The following is a 14,542-nucleotide window of genomic DNA, read 5'->3' on the forward strand; positions in this document are numbered from 1 at the left end:
TCTTTTTTTCTTTTTTTTTAATATAAATTTATTTTTTATTGGTGTTCAATTTGTCAACATACAGAATAACACCCAGTGCTCATCCCGTCAAGTGTCCCCCTCCGTGCCCGTCACCCATTCACCCCCACCCCCCGCCCTCCTCCCCTTCCACCACCCCTAGTTCGTTTCCCAGAGTTAGGAGTCTCTATGCTCTGTCTCCCATTCTGATATTTCCCACTCATTTTTTCTCCTTTCTTCTTTATTCCCTTTCACTATTTTTTATATTCCCCGAATGAATGAGACCATATAACGTTTGTCACAAGTTCGTGCACGTTTAACGAGTGACGGTAAAGAGGCCTTGTGGGGGCCTGCACAGAAGGAAGCGAAGTTGTCTGGGCAGCGTGACTCTTCAGGCGCGCTTGCCTCATGCATCCAGAGGGAAAACATTAATGCTTTCTGTATTTCCAGGGGAGACTTCATCCGAGCTTAGTATTCTAAAAACTGCTAATTTCACTCAACCTCAGGCCTCAGATCTCTCCATGTACAGTTAGTGGCTCACCTCCGTACTTACTAGGGCTGCCTGGCGGGTCATGGGATGGTGTCCCAGTCCTTCCATAGGAGTCGTGGTGTCCGGGGTCACGGCAATTATCTACCAGAGCCTGGGAACGCGACCTTGTTCGGAAGTAGGGCCTTTGCAGCTGCGATCAGGTGAAGAGCAGGTGACATCTGAAAGGAATGTAACATCATGCTAATTATACCTTAATTTTTAAATTAAAGGGTGGGAGAAGGACTTCTCCTTTGTGGATTTCCCCGGAGGTTGGGGCTCATGGGAAGAAGCAGCATGAGGTGAGAGGCCAAGAGGTATCTACAAGCCCCAGGAACTCCGAGAATTGCTGGCCACCACCAGCTGCCGGCAGAGGCTTGGGACACCACGTTCTCTCCCGGAGCCCCAGGAGGACGACCCTACCCAGCCTCACCACCCAATTCCAGCTCCAGGACCCAGACTATCCATTTCTGATGTGTTAGGCTGCCTGGTGTGTGGTCCTTTGTTATTGGTGATTCATATAGAAACTAGTATCACAGATTGAAGGAGGAAGGTGGAAGGAGACGGTGCTTGTAGCGTCTTGGGAACAGAAAGTCACACCTCGGGAAGGACGACAATGATGACCAGACAAAAGTGCAGAACTCAGAGTTCAACAGCCAGGGCCCTGGGGCTTGGGTTCAAATCCTGACCTTGCCGCCTGCGGGCTGTGTGACCTTGGTTACCCTTGCTGAGTCTCAGTTTCTCTATCTGCAAAATGGGAGGATGAGCGTGCCTATCCCGGAGGGCTGATGTAACAATCAGTGAGGTTTTAAAAGCTAACTTCCTTGTTCCGTTCCGTAGCAGAGCTCGCACCGCTCCTCTCTTGCAGTCCCTCAGTGGCTCAGCCAGGCCGTCTCTGGGTTCTCGGTGTGTCACACCCTCATCCTGTCCCCTGGTGCTGGTTAGTTGTCTCCTTGATCATCTGTATTTGGGGCTGCGCTGTTCACCTGCAAGTGCTTGTTTGCTTGGGCCACGAACGCTCTGGGAATGACTGTTTCAAAGGCTGAAGGTAGGAGCCATGTCCGATAAGCCAACTCCAGTGTGGAGAGATCCAGGTGTTGTCCACCTGTTTGGATCATGCTAAGTTCCTGGAGAGAAGTGTCAGGGGAGGGAGGGTCTCCCACCAGGGGCAGCCCCCGGCCCTGGGGTTCTGCGGCTGAGGAGCAGGTCCCTGAGTGCTGGCCTACCGCCGCTTTCCTGGCCCCAGCTGTGTGCCAGAGAGAAGCCCGAGCAGGGATGAGAAAGCAGGTCTCTGCGTGTCCTCACCTCCAGCCTCTGCAGGGCCCACGCTTCTTCTGTTACGGCCTGGGCTCCATGCTTCCCTCTCCTTGAGTATTTTCTCTGATACTCACCAGGGAGAAGGGGCCAGAGCCCCTTGTTTCTAGCCCCTTTTGATAGGAACCATATGAACTCAATGTATTCACTACTGCAAAGTTCTTAGAAGGGGTTTGGCACATAGCAACAGCTCTGCAAACATCTGCAACCCCCCAGGTCCTCTGGCATTTGTGGATCGTTCTGCGCCCTGGACTGGCAGCACCCAGACCGCTTGCACAGGTTCTGGCTTCCGTAGGGCAGAGTTTGCTGTGCTCTGAAGCCGCGACTTCGGTGAGGGGTTGATGTGGATAAATCTTGGGGGTATATTTCAGCCCTGAAATCCTAAAGTGATGGAGGCCTTCGACATGTATTCGGGCTACACCTCATCTGGATGCGTCTCCAGCTTGCAAACTGCCAGAGCCGCCCTGGCCAGAGATTCAGGCAGGTGGTGAGGAGGAAGTTCTGTTTCCCTAGTGAGAGCAGCTGGGGCTGGGGAAATAAGAGACTTCATGTCCTGTTGCCAGGACAAGGGAGACAAGCATAAGACAGTCCATTAACAACCCAGGGGCTGATGCCACCAATGGTCCACAGCCTGCAGTAGAGCAAGGGCTGGTCTGTGTGCTCACGGGTGTGCGCATGCAGAATACAAGCTGGGGGGCGGGTGGGGGCCAGGTGTGGCAGGTTTGGCCACCCCGTGTTGCGGTCTAATCCTGGGAGCGAAGGAAACCAGTGAGTTGTGTTAGGTGGAGGAGTGGGTAAGATCGTCGGGGGTGACCTAAACAGCTGGGGGGCACCTAAACAGATCTGCATTCTGGGAAGCTCACCCCGCTGCCTGCGGGACTGGCAAAGGTGCGTCGGAATTGATGGGCAGACACAAGGCCGCTGCATTGCACACGTGTCCCCAGCCTGGAAAAAACTGAAAGTTGGGGGTTTGCCTGACAGCTTTTAAAATATAATAGCGTGAGTGATCTATTAAGAGTAATATGATATACAATCTAAAGCGTAGCCTTGAGCTCAGTGTCTTGGTCTGACTGTAACAGCAGCACAGTTGGAGGCTGAACCAGCAGACCTTGATCTCTCACAGACGTAGGGGCTGGAGGGCCGAGGTGGGGGTGCTGCAGGTTCAGCACCTGGTCTACAGACGGCATCTTCTCTCCCATCCTCACTTGGAGGAAGGGCGAGGGAGCTGGGGGTCCCTTCTGTGAAAGCGCTGATCCCACCGTGGGGCTCCACCCTCCTGCCCTACTCACCTCCCTGGGTCCCAGCTCCAGACACCATCACACTTGGAATGAGGACTCGAACACATGAATTTGGGGGGCACACAAATATTCTGTCTATAACAACGAGGCTCACAAACTTTTTTTTGTTTCAATGCAGCAATTTCTTGATAAAAATTTTTTCCTGATGCAAAGTAATTCATGCTCACCATAAGAAATGTCACCATTATAGTTTCATATGTAATGTAAAAGGGGCAAGTCTGCCATACGCTCTTCTTGCCAGAAATGCATATCCTTCCGGATAATGTATATACTAACTTTCATTAGGATTATTATTTTATTTGTTTTACCAAAAGGATCTATTGTTTTGCAATAAATGATAGATACAGCTTAGGGTCCCCCCCCCCCACTGTGTTGGTGGCCTGGGGCCTGGCAGCAGCATTACCAGAGGCAGGTTGGGAATGTAGTATCATGGGTTCTCCTCAGACCCACAGGGTCAGAATCTACGTTCAGCGGCCTCCAGGATGACTCCTGGCACATAAACATCCAAGAGTCCTGACTCTGGATCCCCCACTCTTTGTAAGGGCTTGATGGGCATAGCTTTGGTAGCCAATCTACGAATGAGGAATATTTGATTGTTTCCTTTTAAAAACACTTTTTTTGTATTACTAAAAAATGCTACAGTAAACATTGTGTGTGTCTGCAGGAACAGGCACATGCTTTACAAGATTGTCATTCTGGGGCAGCCCCAGTGGCTTAGCGGTTTAGTGCTGCCTTCAGCCCAGCGTGTGATCCTGGAGACCTGGGATTGAGTCCCATGTCAGGCTCCCTGCATGGAGCCTGCTTCTCTCTCTGTCTGTGTCTCTGCCTGTCTCTCTCTCTCTCTAATAAATAAATAAAATCTTTAAAAACAACCCCCCCACAAGATTGTCATTCTAGAAATTGCTTAGAGAAAGTGTAGAAGTATATATTTTTAGGGACACCTGGGTGGCTCAGTTGGTGAAGCATCTGCCTTCACCTCAGGTCATGATCCTGGGGTCCTGGGATTGAGCCCCATGTCAGGCTCCCTGCTCTGTGAGAGTCTGCTGCTATCTCTCTGCTGCTCCTCTTGCTTGTGCTCTCTCTCTGTCACATAAATAAATAAAAAACATATAAATACATATATTTTAAATACGAAGATGCCACGTTTGCAACCCTGCCCATCAGTGCTACCGTTGGGTGTGTGAGTATCTGTCCCCACAGCCTCTCCTTCACGGACCCCTGGGTGTTCCATGTTTGCCATCTGGTAGGTGAAGGGTCAGCATCCAGGGAGGTGCTGAGTGACCCCTGGCTGTAAAGTTGCACACACCTCCCTCCTTCTGCCTCCTTCAACCCTGGGCCTGAGGAACTGCAGCCCAGACGTCTTCCCCAGGAACCAAGCCTGTCCCCTGCTGGAGATCATTCAGCCAGCCCCAGAGTCCCCTCCTCTGCACCCTGTAGCCCCTGCCCGGTGTGGGCCCCAGCATCTCCCACCTCTGCCTCTCTCTGGTCCATGGACCGCCGGAGTGCTCACTCTCAACCTCAACCTCCCCTTGCCATCCTCTTGCTGAGGATCATTGATGGCTCCCATAAGAACCAAGTTCAAAGCCTGGCCTTTCAGCCCATTTGGGTCCCTGCCTCTGCCCCCCCCCCCCCGCCAGGGGCCTCCCTTCCCCACTGGGTTTGGCAGAACAGTAGGTCTTGTACCTCCTTGAGTGCCCTCTGACTGCAAGTGTCCCATCCGCTTGATCACCCCCTGCTTCCCCCAGGCCTGGCTTCCTGCTTCCCTTGACCACCTGCCTCTGTCTCCCAAACTGGAGAGCTCAGATTTGGTCGTCTTCCCCTTTCTACTGCCATGTGTCTACCCTAGACCTACTTCTATTCCCGGTGGGCAGTATGGGCTCAAATATTTATTGGGCAAGTGTGTGACTAAGTGGACTCCTTGGAATGGCCAAGTGCAACCACACTGGGGCAGAAGGACCTTTGAGAGCCCGTGTCTTCAGTCTTTTCCTTGCTGCGGTAATTAGCTCCGGCGGGGGGTGGGGGGGGGTGGGGGGAGGTTAATCAGGAGCTGCAGGGTCCGGCTCCCCTCCTGATGGCACTCGGGTGGCACTCGACTGCAGTGACTGGGCCAGATTAGATGTGGCCAAGGACATTTCCAGGGGAGAGGTTTCCAGGGTCCCTTGGCTCTTGGCTGAGCATGTCCACTGGCCTTGGGTTCTGTGTTTAGAAGAGCTTAGCTGCAGGGTAGGCACCTTCGGCCACCACCCACCAGATGACTCAGGACTTGTTCCTGACTCATAGACCTGTGCTGACATCTCTCGTGCAATAAAGAAAAGGAACAAAAGTCACAGTTATATGTTGTGATTTTCTGTATTTTTAGTTTACAAGCCAACTGTTTATCACATTGAGACACTGATCTATAAATAAATTTGAAAGCGGTGATACATCTGGGCCTTTGCAGTCTTCAAGTTGAGGTGATGATCTGTACATATATTTCTCCGTGTCATTGATCCCTATATTATTAATGCCATGGCTTTCATTACGGTTATCCATCTCATTCCTGATTACCAAAGTCCTTACAAAACCTTTGTCCCCTGGTACGGGCCCCGAGGTCAGCTCTTCTGAGTTTGAGTAACATAGGCGCTGTGGACTTCTGGCTGTATTTCAGATGCGCCATTAGTTTTCAGGAACTCTTTCTGTTCTTTCTGTGCCCCCCCCAAATCCTCAGTGGCTCCTTCCCATCTAGAGGGATGCTACCCCGCTTTGCAGCACTTCCATTACTAATACCCTCGAATTAGGGGAGTTATAGTCTCTCCCCGGGGAATTACCCTATTTCACCAGGTGTGTAGGATTTCTCACTGCTTTTCATTACTCTCTTTGCTTTGTGCTTCTGTGCAAGACTTCACAGTCAGGCAGACTTGTGCCCGCATGGGGCAATCATGGGTGTGTGTGTTTCCTGCCAGTGTTTACACATCCCTATAAAACTCTCAGTTTTCTACACTGCTGTTTGGTCTTGCTTATACTGCATATTGCTTACACGAGAGCAAGCTAATAATATAATTTGAGTTTTGCAATAAAAGTTTTCACTTAGGATAAAATTCTACTTGGGATCATCACTGGCTAAAGTCCCTGGCCCTTTAATGCTGCTCAGATCACAGACTAAATGTGACCATGGTCTCCTCCACCCAGAAACCCTGGCGACATAACAGGCATGCATATTTCACTTTTCTCTGAATAGAAACAGTTTTTCAGTTTATTTTGGGAAGTTCAATGTAAACTTTTAGAAAATATTGAAAAGTTTGAAACATAAGGTTGCAGAAGACATTTTTGTCAGTGCTCCCTTGTGTCCTCCACATAACATGTGCCTATGAGGTCGGAGCAAGGTCTTCTCTGGTCTGGCCAGGGGCAGGGTGAGGAGCTGCGGGCGGGGAGCATGTACTTCCGTGAGCCTTACGATCCTTGACTCAAGGTTTGCTTCTGGAAGAATCCAACTTCACGCAGGGGTTTAATTAGCAATAATTGCGCCTCGGATAAACCTCATTGGCTATGATACTGCCACTGCGTAAAGCTTCACGCAGCCATTTAAAGAAAAGCAAAGCCTGGTAACAATACTGGAACAATTATTTAGAAGTAACCTGTGTAGAGAACTCTTCCCCTCTTTCTAAACCCAAAGATCTTTTTTGGTTTTCTGTTTTCCTGGCACAGAATGCTGTGAAGGTGATAGCTCACCGTGAGGCTCGCTGGAGAAGCAGAGGCTGGAATCCCCAGAGCCCAGCTCGGCAGCAGGTGGCATTGAGGTTCGTTCTCACCCTGCCATCCCCAGAACCAGCGATACTACACCCCAGCTTACCAGTCACCCTGCCCTGCCCTTTCTCTGGGGAACACATCTTCACGCAGCTGGCCCCAGCCACATATGACCTCTGTTTTGAGATTGACCTTGGGTCCTCTTGCTGCATTCCCAATAGTGGTTGAGGTGGTGGGTGCGTAGTTTTTATGGTTTCATCCAATGGAGGGGACCTGGGTCACATGGTTTTGATTTCTCGGGGCCTGGTGTAAAGGTCTTTGGAAAGCAACAGTCTGTTGGTTGCTTGAGGTGCAGACGTTTTAAATGTTTGCAACAGCAGAGCTGGGGCCCCTGGTCTGGTCATTTGGATTTTGAGGTTCGTACAGGAGATGGTGGGCTTGCTTTGGTTACTTTAGTTATTCACACTGCAACATACTCAGTTCTGTGGAGAATTTTAACAGGTTCTTCAAAAACTATTTGTCGGTCTTACATTAATAATAATGAGCTTGGATAGAATTTAATATTTCTGTGTTAATAAGAATAGCTAACATTTATTGCATGTTTGCTGTGAGTCAGTTGCTATTCCAAGATTTTTAGAAATATCATTGTGGGACACCTGGATGGCTCAGTGGGTGAGTGTCTGCCTTCAGCTCAGGGCGTGATCCTGGGATCCAGGATTGAGTCCTGCATCGGGCTCCCCACAGGGAGCCTGCTTCTCCCTCTGCCTATGTCTCTGCTTCTCTCTCTGTGTCTCTCATGAATAAATAAATAAGATCTTTTAAAAACATCAGTTCATAGTGTCTTTTAAAATCCCAGAGAGACGACAAGTCAAGGGTGCAGAGTGGGTGGGAGGTGGACGGCTGACCCCCTCACTGTGCTGGACGGGGTGGGCAGGCAGTGTCCTCATCTATAAGAGGAGGCTCTGACTGAAACAAGCCATTTGCAGCTGCTGGTCATGCCAGCAAGTTTTAAAAAACTTGCTGTTTATTCACCCAGAGCACTGCTGCTAGGAAGAATCTTTTTTATGTTGTGTCTGTAACATTTAAACTGTATTTTGGGGGAAAAAAGACAAAGAAATAGTAATTACCCAGAGGAAACCAATATCTATCACCTGACAAGTAATGTTTTTGGAGGTTGGATCTTGGTGTGGGAGAAATGGGAACCATGTAGACAGAATAATTTTCTTATTAGCCCAGAGTAAATCTTTAGCAACAATCAGATGGTGCCTAAACACTAGCTTTTAAATGAGCTGTGTTTTAAATAGCATGGTTTAAAAATACACAACTATAAATCAGAAGCCATTGTAAATCAAGGTCTCACATTACCGAACTTTGTATCTCCTTTGTGAAATGTATGATTAATCTTTCTGTTGCCAGGAAAATGGTCTTTTCTGTTGCAGGGATGGAGTGTGGCTCTAGAAGTCTCCTCACCTTGCTTGGTCATTCCGAGTGCCATTTTTACAGGATTTCAGGTGCGAACATCTACCCCAAGACACATGGGCTTATTTTACCTTCATCAATGGGTACCATCACTTTGCCATGATAAAGCCACTTTTATGATGACAAACTCTGTGCTGCCTCTAGAGTTTTAAGTTGTTTAACCCTAACAACTCAAGACCCAACATCCCCAGTGTCTACTGGGTGTGGAGAGGCTGCCTACCCCAGTGTGGTGCAGACCAGTAGTTATATCAGAATTTTGTCCTGAAAAATGACGCAAGTTTGAGATTTCATTTCTCAATTAATTTTTCTGAGAAAATAAGTGGAAAACAAATTCTTTTATTTGAGTAAATTGCATCGTTAATACTGGCATTATGGGCATGCTTTAGTGTTCAACCAGTGAGTCTTCTAGAGCAGCTGGCTGGGGATACTGCAGAACTTTTTGCAGCTTTTATTGATCTGTTTCTGGCATATGAGTCCCTACACAGGAACTGTCTATGTGCGAGATTTTACGATCTCAGTATAGATCCAAAGCTTTTAATGCACCTTTTGCCTTTATCATAATGTCACTGAGAAAATCAGAGTGGGCTGGAATGGCCTTCTGACATAAAAGTCTATGTTTAATTAGGTTGAGATGGCTCTGTTTTACACAGCCCTCACATGTAAAGATTTTAGAATAGTTCTTAGCCCATCTGGTCAGGTGGCTTCTGAAATTAAATAAACAGGAGACCCTTCTATGTTGCTAACACAGAACTACTGGCATGTCCCCCACCAGCCTTGGGGAACAACTGAATCAATCCACTGGTCAGCTACAATTGAGAGAAACAACGAGATATCATCATGTCAACATCAAAGAGTCGTTCTGGTCAGACTAACTCCAGCGTCTGATTTGGTAATACTAAGCAAGCTTATTTAACAGACTAACTTATGTAGCTATTTGGTGGGTCCACTGGTATACATTTCCAGAAGCCTTGCTGAGTTCTTTTATGACAGAACACGATGTCCTTAAAATATTCTTTAACAAAGCCTTAATTGAGATAAAAAAAAAATACAAGGCTGAATGCTGGGCTCTATCCTCCTGCTCAGGGACTGCTGTCCAGGACTCTACCTAATGTGACAGAACAACAGCGTTACTCCGGGGCACCTGCACCCCGATGTTTCTAGCAGCCATGTCCACAATAGCCAAACTGTGGAAGGAGCCTCGGTGCCCATCGAAAGATGAATGGATAAAGAAGATGTGGTTTATGTATACAATGGAATATTCCTCAGCCATTAGAAACGACAAATACCCACCATTTGCTTCAACGTGGATGGAACTGGAGGGTATTATGCTGAGTGAAGTAAGTCAATCGGAGAAGGACAAACAGTGTATGTTCTCATTCATTTGGGGAATATGAATAATAGTGAAAGGGAATATAAGGGAAGGGAGAAGAAATGTGTGGGAGATATCAGAAAGGGACACAGAACATAAAGACTTCTAACTCTGGGAAATGAACTAGGGGTGGTGGAAGGGGAGGAGGGCGGGGGGTGGGGGTGAATGGGTGACGGGCACGGAGGGGGACACTTGACGGGATGAGCACTGGGTGTTATTCTGTATGTTGGTAAATTGAACACCAATAAAAATTAATTTATTAAAAAAAAAAGAACAACAGCGTTACTGATACTTGCTGGGTATTTAAATAAACCTCTAGTTGCTTTTTGAAAACTAGTTTGTCTGGTACCTCAGCAGTTCTACTCCACAGGGAGACCTGGCTTTACTTCATGAGGGCAGCCACATAAATCAGGGCGGGTTTTTAATTTAATTTTATTTTTTTTATGAGACAGAGAGAATGTGCATGTGCACGTGCACACATGTGTGGGCAGGGGCAGAGGCAGAGGGAGAAGCAGACTCACTGCTGAGCAGGGAGCCCGTTGTAGGGCTCGATCCCAGGACCCTGAGATCATGACCTGAGCTTAATCGACTGAGCCACCTAGGCGCCCCCACATCAATCTCTTCTCAAAAAATAACATACAAAAAACCCCCATACAAATAACATATTAAAAATGAACCTATTTTAATACCAACATCACAACAAAGTAAAAACCTTATCTATCACCTCCAAAATTTTCCTCGTGCCCCCCACGCCCCGCCCCTTCTGTGTTAAGAACACTTAATATGAGATCTACACTGTTTAATTTTAAGTACACAGTACAGAATTGTTAACTCTAGGCACTATGTTGGATGGAGATCTCTAGACACAATTTAGCTTGCATAAGGAAAACTTTATGCTCACTACACAACTCCACATTTCTCCCTTCCCCCGGCCCCTGGCAACCATCATTCTACTCTCTGCTTCTGTGAGTTTGACTCTTTAGGGTTCCTCGTATAGGTGGGGTCATGCAGCACCTGTCCTTCTGTGTCTGGCTTATCGCTAAGGATAGTGTCCCCCAGGTTCATCCGTGCTGTGGCAGGTGTCAGGATCAGCATATACTCTGTTGTAAGACTGAATAATGTCTGACTGCATGTCTACATCCCATTTTCTTCATTTGTTTATTTGTCATTGGTGGACATTTAGGTTGTTTCCATGTCTTGGCTATTGTGAAAACTGCTGCAGTGAACACAAGAGGCGCTGATATCTCTATGAAATCCTAATTAAACTTATCAATTTTATTGATTTATTTTTCTCTACTTTTAATTTACATGTTGTTAATGAACATAAAATGCTGTGTTGGTTTCTGGAGTAGAATTCAAGGATTCATCACTTCCATACGACACCCAGTGCTCATCACAACAGGTGCCTCCTTAATACCCGTCCTCCACCCATCTCTCCCCAGCAGCCCTCACTGTGTTCTCTATTGTTAAGAGTCTCTTAATGATTTGTTTCTCTCTCCTTTATTTTTTTCCCCTTTCCCATATGTTCATCTGTTTTGTTTCTTAAATTCTACATATAGATGAGATCACATGGTATTTGTCTTTCTCAGACTGACATTTCATTTAGCACAATACTCTCTAGATCCATCCATGTTGCTGTGAATGGCAAGATTTCATTCTTTTTTGATGGCTGAGTAATATTCCATTTTAAGTACAGACTGCATCTTTATCCATTCATCAGTTGGTGGACATTTGAGCTCTCTCCATCATTTGGCTGTTGTTTATAATGCTGCCGTAAACATTGGGGGTGCATGTACCCTCTTGAATCTGTATTTTTTTCACCCTTTAGGGGAAATACTTGATAGTGCAATTTCTGGGTTGTAGGGTAGTTCTGTTTTTAACTTTTTGTAGCACCTCCACACTGTCTTCCAGCGTGGCTCCACCAGTGTGCATTCCCACCAACAGAGTAAGAGGGTCCCCCTTTCTCCATATCCTCACCAACACCTGTTGTTTCTAGTGTTGTTAATTTTAGCCCTTCTGACAGGTGTGAGGAGATATCTCATTGTGGTTTTATAACCTTATCAATTTTAACTTTGAGTTGTCTGTAATATAAATACTGTCAGAAGCTAATTGATTCAAGGTGGATTCTAGATGTAAAGGTAAAAAACACAGCACTATGAAACTCCTGGAAGATGTCAGAGGGGACAACTGAGATGAATCTGGGTGTGGTGATGCCTTTGTAGACCAGCACCAGAGACACGGTTCATAAAAGAAATGGTGGGTACACTGGAATCATGAGAAGTAAACTCCTGCTCTGAAAAAGACTGTATCAGAGAGTGAGAAGACAAACCACAGGCTGGGAGAAAATACTTGGAAGAGGCACATCTGATAAAGGACTGCCACCCAAATATACAAAGAACCTTTACAACTCATAAATAAGAAAATAACCCAATTAAGAAATGGGCAAAAGATCTGAACAGACACCTTCTTCAGAGAAGATACACAGATGGCAAATAAGCTCGTGAAAAGATGCTCCACATCATATGTCGTGAGGGAAACATAGTTAAAACGATGAAATCCTGGGCAGCCCGGGTGGCTCAGGGGTTTAGTGCCTCCTTCAGTCCAGGGTGTGATCCTGGAGACCCGGGATCGAGTCCCACGTCGGGCTCCCTGCGTGGAGCCTGCTTCTCCCTCTGCCTGTGTCTCTGCCTCTCTCTCTCTCTCTCTCTCTCTCATGGATGAATAAATAAAATCTTAAAACCAAAAAAACAATGAAATACCACAGCACGCCCTTGTACTGCATAAATACACACAAAGATAAACACATATGTTGATGTGTTTACAAACACACCTTGTATATATATATTTAAGTTTATTTATTTAAGTCACATCAACACCCAACGTGGGGCTCGGGCTCACGACCTAGAGACAGAGAGTCACACGCTGTTCCAATGGATCCTGCCAGGCACCCCACACTGTGTGTTTAATCAGTTTGGGACCACGGGAACATGTGGTGATTTCATGGTGCCCTTCTCCTGTTTCTCTTTCTCATTCATATTTCTGGCTTCCTGGAAATGTTCGGTTGCTCTCTGTTGATCTTTAAGCCAGGAAACAGGCAGCAGCGTGTTAAGAGAGGGCTTCATACCTTTGTTGAGGTTGATCCCTGTCGGACTTTGCATTAGAGTGGTGGGTTGGCAGGCCCAGGGGTGCCAGAGTGCTTCGGTGGTTGCTTTGCAGCCATTCCCATTTCTTTAGAGAAGAGCCCACCAGGGGAGCCTGGTCCCTGCGCTGTGTGTAGAGGGGTGTGGGGGCGACATCATTTTATTCCCAACCAAAGTGCAGGGTTGCTGAGCTCTGAACCTCTCCTGGGTCCTGTGCTGGACCGTATACTGCCCTTCCCATTTCTAGTTCCTTGGGATTCTTATTTAAACAACATTTTTTTCAGGATTTCTTTCTGGCACTAAGTCCTGGCCTTTGGCTTCTCTTGGAGATTTACTACTGCCCATAATCTGACATAACATCACAAAAAGAAAAAAATATATAATGGAATGAGGCCCTTTAATGACTAAAGTTTCCCCCAAACTTTCTTGTCTTTTCTTGTTTATTTTCGGGAGAGTACAATTCATGCACTGATTCACTGAGTACTCACTATTACAGCTTGAATCGAACACCTCCAAAGAGCTGTGTTGAAGTCCTAAACCCAGGACCTGTGAATGCAACCTTATTTGAGAATAGGATCTTCCCCCAAGTCATCAAGTTGAGGTCACGCTCAGGATGGGCCCTTGACGGGTGTCCTCATAAGGCCAGACATGGACACGGACATAGGGAGATGGCCGCGGGGGGTGGAGGCCAAGACTGGAGTGGCGCGTTTATAAGCAAAGAAATGCCAAGGGGTGTCCAAGATGTGCTGGACAAAGGCTGGGAGGCTGGTAGGGGTGCCACAAGGATCTACCACCTGCTTTTGTGCCAGGAGCCAGCAGAGAGATGTGGGACAGTCTTTTCTAGAGTCTTCCGAGGGCCTGCAGCCCTGCTGAAGTGTTTATTTCAGTCCTCCGTCCCCAGGCCCCTGAGAGAATGTGTTTCTATTGTTTTAATTCCTCAGTGTGCAGTGCTTTGTTCCGGCAGCCCCAGGACACTCACGCTTGCCATGCACCAGTATCGGTGGAAATCCAGCAGCGGACACAGCTGACCTCCCTTCTGTCACCTTGCACATGCCCCCTGCCCTTTGCTTTGTGCCCTGGAAGGCTGATTTGGCGGAGCCTCCACCCTCTGGTTTGTGGTTAGGGTGGGCCATGAGGAGCAGCTGTGGAGTTGGGGGAGGGCTTATAGGCTCAGGCTCCCTGCTGTGGGGCCCTCAGCACTGGCTGACCTCCCTTGAACTGTGGGTCAGGTGGCACTCCCTCCTTCCCCGATCCTTCCCTGGAACATCCCCCTCCAGATGGAGGCCTGCCCTGGGTGGTTGCCTCACCAGCCTTCCCTATCTCTATCCAGATCTTGGGAAATGGCCCTTTTATTTTATTTTTTAAAAAAGATTTTATTTATTTATTCATGAGAGAGAGAGAGAGAGAAAGAGAGAGAGGCAGAGACACAGGCAAAGGTAGAAGCAGGCTCCATGCAGGGAGCCTGATGTGGGACTCAATCCCGGGTCTCCAGGATCATGCCCTGGGATAAAGGCAGCACCAAACTGCTGAGCCACCCGGGCTGCCCAAACGGCCCTTTTAATAAACAGTCCTCAGAGAATTCAATTCAAGGGTCCCCTCTGTTTCCTGCTTGGGCTGCAATGCATCCTCCGGCCCTTATGGAATTCCGCTTTTAGGGGACAAAGATGAAAATCAGGGTAAGATCCCTTGCATGTAA

At 47.5% G+C, this 14,542-nt stretch overlaps 1 pseudogene; it reads right to left on the reverse strand.

Moving 5' to 3' along the window:
* Positions 1-6,617: 6,617 nt before the first annotated feature.
* LOC129516230 (U4 spliceosomal RNA) lies at positions 6,618-6,684 on the reverse strand (annotated as a pseudogene).
* Positions 6,685-14,542: the final 7,858 nt, after the last annotated feature.

This window comes from Nyctereutes procyonoides, unplaced genomic scaffold (genome assembly GCF_905146905.1).
Source record: "Nyctereutes procyonoides isolate TBG_1078 unplaced genomic scaffold, NYPRO_anot_genome, whole genome shotgun sequence".
Classification (NCBI taxonomy): Eukaryota; Metazoa; Chordata; class Mammalia; order Carnivora; family Canidae; genus Nyctereutes; species Nyctereutes procyonoides.